At 37.2% G+C, this 15,063-nt stretch overlaps 1 protein-coding gene across 4 annotated transcripts in view; it reads left to right on the top strand.

Annotated features, from left to right (window-relative positions):
- Positions 1-15,063, top strand: part of LOC100890668 (calcium-independent protein kinase C) — a 71,956-nt gene that overhangs the window by 12,622 nt on the left and 44,271 nt on the right. The window lies entirely within an intron of this gene.

The raw sequence follows: 15,063 nt of genomic DNA on the forward strand, positions 1-15,063 counted from the left end.
ACAGGTGTATGTCCAAAATTTAGAGTGAGGCAACAGATCAACCAGTTAGAATGAAGCTGGTTAATTCAGAAAAATAAGTGATGAGGAGATGACGAAACAGGCGCTGAAAATGTGTGCATTGTTATAGGATATTGTCTGCTTAATATGCTAATTCGGTCCCTTGGTTGACATCACAAATCTCAGCAGCAAATCTCCAAGTGAGAAAGAAGGGCTGTATTTTACCATTATAAAGTTAATAATTATCATTACTTTGAAATATGATAAACTTTGTGTGATCTAACCTTCCCTTGTCCAATGATAAAAATTAAATCAATATTTGAAATCAATGGAAAATGTATGTCTACTCTAAGCACAACATCAACATGTAAATGTAGGGTTCATTTAATTTTAGGCTTGGTTGATCTGTTTGTGTGGTACAAGCGAATAATTTCATGGTTTCTGGTTTAATGACTGAAGTCTCAAAAAATGATTTATTTGACAATTTAGCTGGAATGAAATATGACAACAATATTGAGCATAGAACATGATGCTATCTTTAAAGGTCAAACATAAAATGAATTATCACAACTTTGAACATGACAGAGTGAGTACCAGGATTCTTATGGTAGCCACCTTGCAATTGGTGTGTCATCAAACCCATATGTTTTGACTTCACATATTGGGTTGCAGCTAAACAAGTCGTACAGTGCAGATATATGAGATTGATCTTTTGAATATACGCAGTGCCCCGCTGCTCAACATAACCATACATCTTATAACAACTCTCAGCATGTATTGAAGTGAAGACACCCAAACGAACGAATGAACGAACGAACGATCGGTGCAATAGCTTGCTGGCTGTAAAATCCAGCCACTGGTGTAAGCATCACTGCTAAAGCCAAGCTACACAGACGTGATTATATATGAAAGGGGCCCCTAGACTAGTAGCAGCTCTGTCTCTCTCTTTTTCTCTCTCTCTCTATCTCTCAGTATGCCCTGCACTCCCACAGATCTTGATGTTCATTCCCCCCATGCCTTTTTACCTCTGGTTGTACATGATGGTTAAGTGTCCCTCTCTCTCCCTCGCTCTCTCCCTCTCTTTTTTTCTCTTTCTCTGTCTCTCTTTCTTTCTCTCGCCCTCTTGCTCTTTTGTGGGCGTTCTCTCTGTGTCGATACGCTGCTACTGTATCTTGCATTTCTATGTCTTTTTTCATGATCATTTTCATTATTTCTCCAATATCCTTCAGACCTTATAGGCAATGTCTCTTCTTTTATTTCCATGTCTCATGTCTTATTTATTTTGTTATTCAGTATGAACCTCATCTTGTGGAAAATAGATTTATTCTTGGCCTTTTCCATATTCCCTTTTCCCCCATCCATCTCACCCTCTCTTTTAATCTCACCCTAGCTGTGCGTCTCTCTTCAGATGTAGGGTCTACATGTAATCAACACACAGAAATGAATTCACAACCATAGCATGCATGCACTTGAAAAATGAATATTGGGTCTCGGTCTTACGGACATGCCTGCCTGCCGTGCATTCAATTACCCGGGTGCATGATGTGCAGTGTGGTGTGGTGTGTGTGTAGGGGTGAATCGAATAGAGATAGCAGGCTGGCTTGCCGACCATACATTCATTATCTTGTTAGTGTGGGGAATCTATTTTGTGGCTGGGCTTTTGTTTGAAATGATTGGTTAATTGACACATAATAACTCTCTAATCCTCGCTGGATATAATCACTGATTCTAATGAGGTCGTAGTAGTGAGCTAGGCAATAATCATGCGGCTGCTGTAACTCTTCCATGACTTTATAATCAGTGCTCACACATTTGCTTCTGCGATGTTTGCCATAGGCTCTATTTTGTCAAAGATACAGAGCTAGATTTTGTTCATATTTTAGGTTTATTGGGATGGTTAAAATTACATGATGTACATTGCATCAATTGTACAAGTGGTATAAATTGACCGTTGAGCAGCTGTTGTCTGAGGATACATGTACATGTCATACAATGCTTAGATCAAGACTAATGTTGTCAGATTATATCTTTGTATGTATAGCAACAATACTTGCTTTGTCTCGTTTGAAGAAAAAAAAAATTGTTGTAGAAAAAATTGAGCTGCTCCTTTACCACCTACAGATGTATGCAGCTTTAAATTAAAGGGATGTCAACCTTGATCGCAAACTGCATTGTACTCTAGAGGAAAGCAGAAAAATCAGAGAAGTAGACTGCATGGTGAGAGTCTGAATGAAATTGGGACAAAAAAATAAAGATTTTATGAATTTTTGAAATTTGTAATCACTATACTGTACATGTAGGTATTGCTTCTCCAAATTGGCTAAATCCCAAATGTCGCTGTGATATACTGTAGTGGTGGACAGCTTTCCAATTTGTTCCAACACACAAAATGACTCAAATTTCTTTAAAATGTGTGACTCTGGGTGGATTCATCTTTGTAGAAAATCTGTAATAATATACTCTCCGTAATATATATTTTGAGTAGCGCCCCAAGGATGAAGGCACTTGGGAGAATAACAGAAATTAGTGATATTGTTGTACACATGCATGACAAATGTAAGAGTTATCTGTTCCTAAGTCGAAATCCAATGACCAACTTTCAAATTTGAGATTCACGATTCACATTTCTGTAGTGATCTCATATTTCAGACATTCATAAAATGATGGGTTTCAAACTTTTGCCATGCTGTTTCTCTTATTTTTCTGCTTTCATTTAAATGAACTAATTACAAAGGTTGTATTACCCTTTAAAGAGAAGGTTGAGTTCTGGGAAGAGGTGAACAACAATTTGTGAGCATTATCATTGTATTATGCAAGTGGAAGAACATCAGATAAAAAATGTTCCCTAAAAAGCATGGCTCTTCAAATGCCTTAATATTTTAAATATGGTATGTAAAATCATAAAAATTGTGACAGATTTTTATGTCACATGTTCGTTAAGTCCAATATACATCTTTCTCTCTACACTGCTTGTAACTTTACCAAGACTGGGCCAAATTTCTTATCATCTTGATGATTCCAGAACTTTGCAGTATACGTGCTTAAATAAGCATGTACAGTAAGATGTTACCTACAAATTTCTACGATGTACCAGCACAATAGGAAATTCTTCAAACTTCCCATAAATTTCTTGGAAGAGATCATCTGTACTTAAACTTGTTAGGTACACACTGTATGTGAAAGGACCCCCCATTTGATATTCATGTAGATCAGTTGATCTCTGAACTTTCTTTGAGTACTGATATCCTGCTTCCGTTTCCTTAGCAGAAATAGGAATTCACACATTTCAGCTTGCAAGCAATACTATGTAACTGTCACTTGTTGAGCCTGAGGAAGTCTGATGTTAAAAAGTCAAATTGTGTCAAACATTGTGCATGCATGTGTACTGAGATGAACTTGCACTGTTGAATGCAAATTTTCTATATATATTTTGTAGACTTGCATTTAGACTTGCATTGATTCATTGCAAGTCCGCAAAAAATCTATAATTTACATTATTCAAAATGTGGTCCTTTTGGGTTTTTTGTCTCGCCTGTGTCGCCTGCGTAGCAAAAAGCGAGACATAGGCGCCGCTTTTCCGGTGACGACGACGGCGGCGACGGCGGCGTCAACATTGAAAACTTACCTTAGGTTAAGTTTTTGAATTTTTGATATAATTTTGGAAGTATAAGTTCTTAGTCAATGAAACTTGGACTATAGGGTTATCAAGTCTCCCCAATCATGTGAGTAGAATTTCAGGTCACTAAGTTAAGGTCAAATGTCATTTAAGGTCAACAAACTTAGACTTTGTTGTGGCATCAACATCAAGATTTTCAAAATGCTTCTTCTTCTTTATTTTTCAACCGATTTTGATTCTGATTGTTTCATATGATAGGGCTAGGAGGGGGATTTAAAACTTCTGCACAGAATTGTGAAATTCATTATCTATGCTAATTTATGCAATTTTATTCGAAATCACAAAAAACGCTTCTTCTCCTTCATTTCTTGACCGATTTTGATTTGGTTTGCTTTATCTGGTAGAGCTAACTTTGGTACACTAATCATCTACACCGAATTTTGAAATTGTTCTCCATTAATTAATTATGGTAATTTATGCAAATTTATTCCAAAAATTCAAAAATTGCTTCTTCTCCCTCATTTCTTGACCGATTTTGATTTGGTTTGCCTTATCTGGTAGAGCTAAATTTGGAACACTAATCTTCTACACCGAATTTTGAGATTTTGCTCCATTGATTAATTATGATAATTTTTGCAAATTTATTCCAAAAATCACAAAAAATGCTTCTTCTCCTTCATATTTCGACCGATTTTGATTTGGTTTGCTTTATATTGTAGAGCTAACTTTGGTACACTAAACTTCTACACAGAATTTTGAAATTGTTCTCCATTAATTAATTATGGTAATTTATGCAAATTTATTCCAAAAATAACAAAAATTGCTTCTTCTCCCTCATTTCTTGACCGATTTTGATTTGGTTAGCCTTATCTGGTAGAGCTAATTTTGGAACACTAAACTTCTACACAGAATTTTGAGATTTTGCTCCATTGATTATTTATGGTACTTTATGCAAATGAAATGAAGTTATGTCCCTTCCAGGGCATCAAATTTTTATTTTTTGACCAGTTCAAAAGTGTACCACATAAAATTTACAATATTTGTTGTTGCGAGATGCGGATGAGAGCTACGTCATTGACATTCTGGTTTATCATATTGAATTGCGTTATGCAGGCGAGACCGCCGAGAGCGTTTTCCTTGTTTGTTTTAAAAACTTCTCAATAACATGGCTTTAAAAAAAAATGGAAACATAGATTGAGGAAGATTGATATAGAAAATACATGTTTATTTCTTAGTGATTCTCCATGGGTTGGGTACATTTAAATGCTCATTATTACCTTTGTTTAGGAAACAGGAATGTCCTGTAGAAAGAGTGACTACATAAAGCTGTATTGATTTGGATTCATTGAATATATTTGAGTCAACACACCGGTTACTGAGATGGGAGACATTGCCAGGCTTAGCGCCATTTGAAGGGGCATAAATCGAAACTTTAAAAAAAAAAAAAAAATTGTTTTTGTTTTTTGTTGTACCTGTGTATAAGACGCACCCCCGACTTTGAATTTTTTCGGCGGCAAAAAAAGTGCGGTTAATACAACATTAATTACGGTATTTAAAACTGCTTTATTGGGGGGGGGGGGAATGCTGCATCTTTTTGTATCAATTCATATTAGTATCATCCTGCTACACATTAATTAGGGTAATATCTCAACTTTACAATGAGCTCATATGTACATAATTTATTCTCCACTTTCATAATTCTTTCATAATAAAGTAGGTCACTACTAACGAGGCCATGTTTACAAGGGAAAAATCTCAAAGTAGGTTTAGAGAGATTTGTTGAGGTAAAAATTGCAGGGGGGGGGGGATAAAAGTCATTGTGTGCAAAATGATTAAGGCTTACATGTACCCCAACCATACATGTATATCACTCTGCTGACATGCAGCAGTATCCCACTTGCTAGAGAACATAATTTTGGTGACAGTAGGGGCATTGACTCTGCAAGCAAAAACTGTCGGATTTTACTCACAATCCAGAGTTTTCCGGAGGTCACTCGATAGGCAACTACCCATAAACACAACAAAAAACCCCAAACAAAAAACTTACCTCTGGAGTATGGTTCTTTGAAATAAATATTATTTGGTGTCCAAATGGGAGTCTGGGGTGGTTGTGTGGTTTGGTTCCGCATACATTAAAAATACCCACTTCAAGATTCAAACCTGTCTTTATTTCCTTCAAAATGATTATAAGATCTGGACCGATTATAAAAACACTTTGCACATCATCACTGTTTCCATCAATTGATATATGAAACGATAAAGAAATACATGTGTATAACATTCACACTGATACACTTTCATCACCAGTGCTCACCTTCCATTTCAACTCTACTACGGTTGGTTGATTAATGTGTATGTGGATGGGTAATGTGTATCTGGCTAGCAAATTACTACTTACTATAATTGTGTAGTTCATTTGGTCTTTTCAAGGTCGCATTTCAGGGCCTATTGGAAACAATGATTACTCAATTACCAGGCATCAGATGGGAGTAATGAGCTGGAATGGTTGTGTTGTTGGCGTTGTCATGGCAGATATCATTGATGATGTACCTTACATCGTTGGCTGTCGGTAAGAAGGCCGTAATAGCCATGTATTGTCAATGGCAGTACTAACGGCCTTGTTGCGGGCAGCCGCTAACATGCTAGTTGTACTGTAACAGATTCCAAGGCTCCGAGTAGGGATGTGTCACATTTATAGATCTATGTCATTAATTGATTACTGATTTTTGCATTTTAGTAGAATGGGCCGGTAGGACGATTGTTGATTTCATTTTACACATTTGGAACAAGTATTTGGGGCAAATAAATGATTCATGGTTAATTGGTAATTAGTATCATTGCATTGATTAATGGGTAATTGGTTATTGGTATAATTACATGTGTTATTCATATATAGACCGATAGGCATGTATTTGACAGTTGTGGAGTTTTTCTGTGTGTATATTGTGGATGATAGTACCATGAGTACAATATTACCTATTTATTATACTTCTCACATACTCCTACATGTTGTAATGTTTGTTTTGTAGTACCTGTGTAATGTTTTCCCTAAATGTATCTTTGGTGCTTCAGTATTTACTAGACTGCTGGGATACAGACTTATTTACATTTTTTGTTCATGTTTACAATTTCTTTCCATAATTGCTGTCTTGTATATAAAATGGAATGACCTTTATTGACTTTTGAATGTATCTCTGCCTCCATCCAAACTTGTTGTGTATACTCTCAAATGTCTGCATTTAATGGTCATTTTACATCTTTCTCAAATAAATATATCATACATGTACACTAATCTAAAATGATGTTTTGTGAGCACACCCACACTGTACATTATACAGATGCAGTGAAAATGTCATGAGCATCTACATGTATGTGAAGAGTTGAATGTCAGAGTGTGTCTAAGGAATTGAAACGACATCCTGAAAAGTAAGAAATGTATGAGAAGAGAATTGCCTGGAGCTCTTTTGAAAATGAATTTATACATGTATATTACAGGCATGAAGTCTGCTTTATAAGTAAAAACAATGATAATTTTAAATCCTGTGATTTTTTTTTTTGTGACCGCTATTTGTTTTGGAGGTACATGGGATGATTTTGCTCCAAATGGTAGATTTGGCAATGGGGTAAACTGATCCACCAATTATATCAATATCAATATATGTTTTGTATGGTATCTGATCAGATTTGAGGGTACAAGATTATATTTTGCAATATGCTAGTAACAGATTCATATATGTTGCTATACACACCCTTCTCCTTGATAACATACGCACACCCATCCTTACACATGGCACCCACCCCCATCATGCACACACACACACACACCCTCATATCATCTACACACACACACTACGCTACACAGAGGCATACATAGGGGCCGTCGTACACATGCCGCCTCTATTATACACATGTGCACTCACACACAAAATAATCGTGCACATGAAAATCGACTGCCGCCGCCGACGGACCGCATGCATAATAAGCTAGCATGTTGGTTTAGGCTATAGACAGAGCATAACACAGGCCAGCAAGCGAGCAATTCACGGAATGCGTTCATCTAATAACTAGCCATCCTCCTTGATCTATCCCCCTCCTGTATAGTCTACTGTCACATGTCAAGATGGCCACTTTACATGTGTTCACCTGCTTTACATTCGCTCTAATCATTACTTATTTACACTTCAAATCCAATATGCTATTTCAATCCAGACAGCTACGTGTCCAAGGAGCTCTTCAAGTTATTCGCTGAACATGTAACTCGCAATTAAGTCATGCTCTGTGGTTGCCTATGCTCTTCTCAGGGATATTCAATATTCAGTGTTTTCTCTGAAAATTCATATTCAATCCCGTATACATGATCTATTAGACTCAAAGTTTTATCAATCATCCAAATGACATGTTATCTGTTTGATCCACATACGCAAACAAATGCCCTTGATACATTTTCTAGCTCGTCCCTTTGTAATCATATACTGCACGTGGGTAGTTTGATGTAGGCCCTACAGCCTTTGTATAATATTGAGTAAAGAAGCTCATGAGATGGCTCTAAAGATTCAATGAGAGAACATTTCTTTTAAATCTTCTATTACAAGGATGTCACAAACTCATTACTGATAATAACATTGATATCAAGTCAGGTGAACAGTGCTCAGCAAATTTTCTGAAATCATTCAATCTACCATATCAAATTTTTTATTAACCAAAAATGTTTTGTTTGGAATGTTTGGAGTTCTTGTCGGTAGACTTAAACCAACTTCAACCATTTCTTCTGAGAAAAAAGATAATGATAGTATGGTTATGAAAAAATAGTTGGATCTTGGTTTAGCGCTCATGTCTGTAAAACTGACACTCCTGGCATTCAACAATAATAACGGGCTTTAGCATTGTTGCCATTAAGGCGCTGAAGCACTTTAAGGAATTAATTCCTGAAAGGCGCCCATTTACCTCACCTGGGTTGGGTGTGGCAAATGTAGATAAAGTTCTGCCCAACAGAACCTTGTACTGTATAGTTGATAGTCCGGCAACTTATCCACTAGACCACTACACCTCTTACAATTCTGATATTCAGGTTTAGGTTTAAGAGCAAGAGAGAGATAGAGACAGAGATAGAGACAGAGATAGAGAAAGAGAGAGAAAGACAGAGATGGACAGAGACAGAAAGACAGACAGAGAGAAGGGGACAAAGGAAGAGAGAGAGAGAGAGAAGAAAAAAAAGAGCAATCGAGGCACAGAGAAATAGAGGCCCAGACTGACAAAGAGAGAGGGGGAAGATGGGGGGGGGGGGGGGGATAGCGGGATAAAAACAGACACGAGGACGAAGATTGATAGACTGTGGAGAGCATTAATGTGGTGTCTGGGAAGAGATACAACTAGCGTGTTGAGATGTGGAATGGGGGAGAATTGATGATGGTGGCAACGGCAGCGGCGGCGGAGGAGTGAGAGAGAGGAGTAAAAGAAGCTGTCCCTGGGCCTGTCATGTGGAGTGCATCTAAATACCAAGGGTGACATCAGGGTCAATGAATCCATAAAGAAGACCTCACCCTCATCACTATGTTTCCATTATGTGCTTCATGATTTGTTAGGAGGTATCAAGTATTAAACACCTATCAACCCTCAATAGAAGCTGGCTTGCATAGGAGCAGAAGAGAATAAATTACTTGTATGACCTGTCTTCTCAATGGAGAAACATGGGGAAATTTTCATACCTATTTAAATTCTGAATCTAACAATTGTTCTATGTATGACACCCCACTTAATGACCACATTGCCAATCAATCTAGAAGATTTCCCATATCATTAGTGATCTGCACTGTCAAAAATTCAACATTTCTGTATCCTTTGTCCAATTTTTCTCAAATATCAATTGAAATACTTCCTTGATTTTTTTACTTGTAGCACCGAAGCTAATGCTATGTTTCTACAAAGGGTGAATCCCCTTTGAACATGTATTGAAAACCAATCAATACACTGTGTACATACATATTCCCAAGGGAGTGGAGGTGACAGGAGGGTCAATGAATCCATTGAAAACCTCGCCCACATTACATTGTTGTTCGTAATCTGCTTCATTATTCTCAGGATAAATAACATTTGATTACCAAATAATACAGTGGGAACACACTTTTGCAATAAATGCAGTATACTTTACATCAGTTACATGCATACACTGACACAAGAGACTCTGGTTGAAAATATGGTACTATTTAAGAGACATACTACTTTCTGGAGGGTTGCACTTCAGGAATATAGTAGGTCTACTTTCAGGTAATGCAGAGGGTGCTATACATGTAGTTCACTGGAGACAAGAATATACACTGTAGGCAGTGTATTTGTCATCTTAACCAAAGATTTGCTAAGGTTTTTAGACCTACAGTACATGTAGGTTTTGGTACCCAATGATGAAAAGAGGAAAGTGGGAAAAATGTATTTATCACTAGCTCAGCTGAATGCAAGAATCTGATGGTCTAGGATGTCACTTAGTACATACATGTAGTATGCATGGTAAGAATATATATTGGGTGTTGGTCATAAGGTGTGAACTTTTCTGATCACATGATGTGCACTGGACCGTTTAGTTGTAAAGATTCCCTTTATGATGGATTGTTGCCATTAATGAAGACTTCATCTACATCACCACATGTTCATGTTTTGATTTCATAGAAATGACGCCCGTCTGATTACGGTACGTTTCAGTTCTTATGAAGACACTTTACTAGGAATATAATATGAAATATAATGAAGACATTCGCCCACATGTATGCATGTAAATCTAAGCATATCAGGAGCTCTTGTAACATGTAATGTTGGATAGTTTCTGCGCTCTATAAATGTCTTATTATTATTATTTTAATAACACAAATAGAAAAATTACTTTCATTGAACAAATCAACTAATTTCAGAGATAGAATGCTAGTATGCTATATCTTGTGTTTGAATGCCTGTATAGACAGGTGCATCTAGTGGCCAGGCCATTGTGTGGAGTGTTTGCTATCTTCACCTGATGTAGAGTTGTTAATTTGAAAACTAACGCACAGTGATGTCAAAGGTCGTGAAATTAATTGTCTTTGTATCTTTATGGACTCAAGTAATTACAATCCACTTAATTGGCATTTCAGTATTTTCTAGAACTACTACAATGCCCCCTAGGGGAAAGATAGATCTTTCTTTCTGTAATTGAGAAATTGTTTATTGTCACAAGCCTTTAACATATCTTGACTCCGCACGATTACCTGTACATAATATACTGTCTGGACTCTGTTGAGATCCAAAATGGCTTGAACACTTGTGTTAAAAGATGAATAAAACGCTAAAAGCCATCATGGCTAGTCTCGGCATTACTTGCATTTCAAGCTGCATTCTGTATTCTTCTAAGGTTCTGTATAACCTTCATAGCAGCTAAGAAGGTGGGCGATGTAATGAACGTGGTAATGAACATGGTAATGAACGTGGTATGATGAAGGTGAATGATTCCCTTTAATGTGAGCTTCCTTCTTCTCACTCTTCCTTTGTATCATCTCCCACTCACTCACTCAACCACCATATTCTTAGAGTGATGCACATGCAGGCAGCTCAGAAGCACAAGGCCGACTGACTACCGGTGGCTCCCAAGCCATACATACATGTACAGTACATGCAGGCTGAGGCAGGCAGGCAGGCAGGCAGGGTGGCACGCTGATAGGCAAACTTGCCGGCTGGCTAATGAAAAGTGGTGAATGTATATCAGGTTTCACAGCAAGGCAGTGGTAATTGGCTAAATGGGGCGGTGTTGATGCGGCCTGGCTTAGGCCATCTCGTCCCCTACCTGTTACATGAATTAGATTTATTACTGTGGCGCCTAATGTGCTTTTAGCCACAGCTGATGGCAGAAGAAAGAGGTCCGCGCACATATTTCATCACGTCTCTTTGCGTAATGTTGTGATCTGTTCACATCGTAATTCCGTTGACCTGATATCATATCATTAGATAAATGAATAAATTGCATTTTAGTTTGATTTGGTTTATTACATGCATCCGCCTTGGATTATTTTGAAACCTGAGCGAATGTGTTATTAATCAAAATTGATATGGATTGCACTTACATGTATTTATATTATTGTTGTTTTATCGAGTGTCTTTTACATGTAAATTATATAAAGCTCAAAGTACACACTACATCAAATGAGCCATGCTTGAAATGCTTGAAGATAATTATCAGGTGATTTTATTCCTGCGTGAATCATTTACATTTCAGAAGTGATTATTGTTTTCAGATGTGATTAATTGGTCACTTCAATTTCCACCACATACTGTTCCTGGGGGGAAAAAAGCCTGAACTTTGTCAAGATGACCAAGAATTATGCGAAGTTTTATGTTTGAATATCAACTGTTGAATGTGTCATGCATAAACAATTTGGGCAGATCCGATGCACCAACTGTCATATTACTGTAAACGCTGTTATTTTTGCCTGATTAATTTTTTCGCGCTGTGGGACCCCAAAAATATTTGCAGGTTCTTAAATTTGCGTTGCACAGAATTCAGCCCATTCAAAACATGCATTAGAAGTAATGCTTATATTTTTGCGAGTTCTAAAATTTGTACTGGCAGGTATTAGCCAGGCGCGTAGCCAGGGGGGGGCGGTGGGGGCGGTCGCCCCCCCCAAAACGCCGGCCAAAAAAAAAAAAAGAGAGAGAAAGAGAAGAAAAAAAAGAAAGAGGACGTAGGAAGAAAAAGTGAAAAGGAGTCGAGAACGGTACAATGAATCGTCAAAGCTTCCGCGCTTCGCGCGGGAAGGGGGAAACTGAGTTCAAATTAAGAAATATGAGTCGGGAAAGGTACAACGAATCGTCTTTTTTCTCTAATAATTCAATGAAACGTCAAAGCTTCGCGCGAGAGGGGGGGGGGGGGAACAGAATTCAGACAAGGATTAAGAGTCGAGAAAGGTAAAACGAATCGTCTTCTTTCTCTAATAATTTAATGAAACGTCAAAGCTTCGCGTGAGAGAGGGGAGGGACTGAATACAGATAAGGATTAAGAGTCGAGAGAGGTACAACGAATCGTCTTCTTTCTCTAATAATTTAATGAAACGTCAAAGCTTCGCGCGAGAGAGGGGAGGGACTGAATTCAGACAAGGATTATGAGTCGAGAAAGGTACAACGAATCGTCTTCTTTCAAAGCTTCCGCGCTACGCGCGGGAGGGGGGAAACTCCCCCCTCCCTGCACCCACCCCCCCTAGGGAGCGCGCTTTGCGCGCTCTTTAAGTAATTCGCACGCTTTGCGTGCTCACTACCGCCCCCCCCCCCTAAAATGAAATCCTGGCTACGCGCTTGGTATTAGCGCGACATCAGCGAAAATTAATGTACCGCAAATTTTTCCGCATTTACAGTATATGATTTGTATTTCCTTTAGTACTTGTCCTATTACCGGTAGTTACACAAGTATTTTAGAAAAAGGTTAGCTTAGGGTCAAAATCTGGTCATTTTGTCCGACAAGAAATACACACACACAAAAAACTGCTACACATTGAGTTATTGATAGGATAGTTGTCAGTAGGGTGATTTGAAAAGTTTTTTAAAAAAGGAAGAAAAAAAGTAGGCCTTGTATCAAATCATTACGTTAAGATATTCAGTGAAAGCCTGGCTTTAACGTTTAAAATGACATTGCATGAATAATTGCATTTACATGTACACACATGTGTCCGCACAGCATGCTACAGGCAGTAATGTAACCTACTTTCTCATAACCTCTGTTTTTTGTCTCTGAAATGCTCGTCGGGATACAAGCAAATTTAACAGGTGACATTAGTCTTGCATTTTCTTTGACACATAGAGAAAAAAGGGAAGGTACCTGCAAGCAAATGTATTTGCCTACAGAATTAATTTATTACCTTTTTCATGGAGTGACAAATTGTTTTACAAGTACTACAATTTTGTTTTCCTTTTTATGGCATTTTGATGAGCTACTGCAGGTGATGCATATTGTCTTGATGATATATTGGAGGAAGTCCTTCATTTGTATTCATGATTTAATGAATTCACAGAATGTGTCAAGAATGATCTTCTTGTTAACCAGAACTCTTTATTAATATCAGACACATTAATGTAAAAAGTGAGATTTACTTATATCATTTCGCTTGACCTCCTTTGTGCTTCTCAAGTTGGAGTATGGCTTTCTGCTTCTGAATGTGTTAGATAATATGTATGCATTTTGTATATAAAATATACTTGTTCACTTGGGCATTTCTGTTAGACATTCGCAGGGTGATTTCCTTGTAGGGCCATCTAAAATTCATGAAATATAAGTTTTCATATACATTGTTACCAATATGGTTTATCTTGCAGGAGTCATATCACTACCATTGTAATCATTAATATGGCCATTGCCTCCTGTATAATTTCTATCATATAACTGTTATTAAATGAATTTGTATTTTTAATTCAGTTTTCTTGCAGGAGCCAAACTATTTTGGAAGCTTAAAAATAATCATGTGAACCAGATTTGAATGTGGTTTTGTTCAGTAATCATGTAATTAAAAAATCTAAGATCTAAAGCCTGTATTCTAAAATCTGTCAGATGATATAAAATGTTAGGTTTTAAGAAAACATTCACTATTGAATGAAGAAAAAACAATCGTTGTATTTGTATTTCTACATTTGTTTGTAGAAAGAAAAAAAGAACTGAAGCTGCAGATATAACAATCATTCTACCAGATGAATAGAACCCCCACGTGTCCAATTATTGTGATTATTCAGTGTAAAATATCACCTTACCTCTATCATACTCATCAACACCTTTCAACCTTCCATGAGATCTAGTCTTCTTTTGGGAATTTGAATTTAATCAGTCAACCCTTTTCATTTATTATCAACATTTCTATGCCTCTTCTGACATACATGTAGTAGTCAGTGCCGAAGGTCATATGTTTTCAGGTTGCCCATATAGTACATTACTTTTAGCAATAGACCATTTTCGTAATGTAACCAAATTTAATGCAATGGTCTACGTGAAGTGAAGAGCCTCAATATGATATTTCATTAACCTGTAATGAATAATTCTATTTCAAAAGTCAGACTGCAAAATGCTTATATTATGTTAGGAAGGGCAGGCAGTGATGTTTGTCCTAGGCAACAACTAATGTATGCAGTTCGCATTCTGACAATTGAAATACAATTATTTGTATAAACAGATGAAAGAAATAATTTGTATCGAGGCACTTGACATGCATTAGATTTGGTAACATTACACATATGGTCTATTTTTATTTGTTGTGAGGTTCTGTTCGATTATGGGGCAAGGATGATCGAGATATTGAGATGGAGATTGAGATTGAGATTGAAATGTTATGAAAGATTACAAAAACACATTAAGTAATAATTGCATGCCATATCATTATGTTTAGCAATTGTTATTTGTTGTGAGGTTGTGTTTTATCATAGGGCAAGGGCGATTGAGATTGAGATTGAGATTGAGATGG

This window comes from Strongylocentrotus purpuratus, unplaced genomic scaffold (genome assembly GCF_000002235.5).
Source record: "Strongylocentrotus purpuratus isolate Spur 01 unplaced genomic scaffold, Spur_5.0 spur5_scaffold_5, whole genome shotgun sequence".
Classification (NCBI taxonomy): Eukaryota; Metazoa; Echinodermata; class Echinoidea; order Camarodonta; family Strongylocentrotidae; genus Strongylocentrotus; species Strongylocentrotus purpuratus.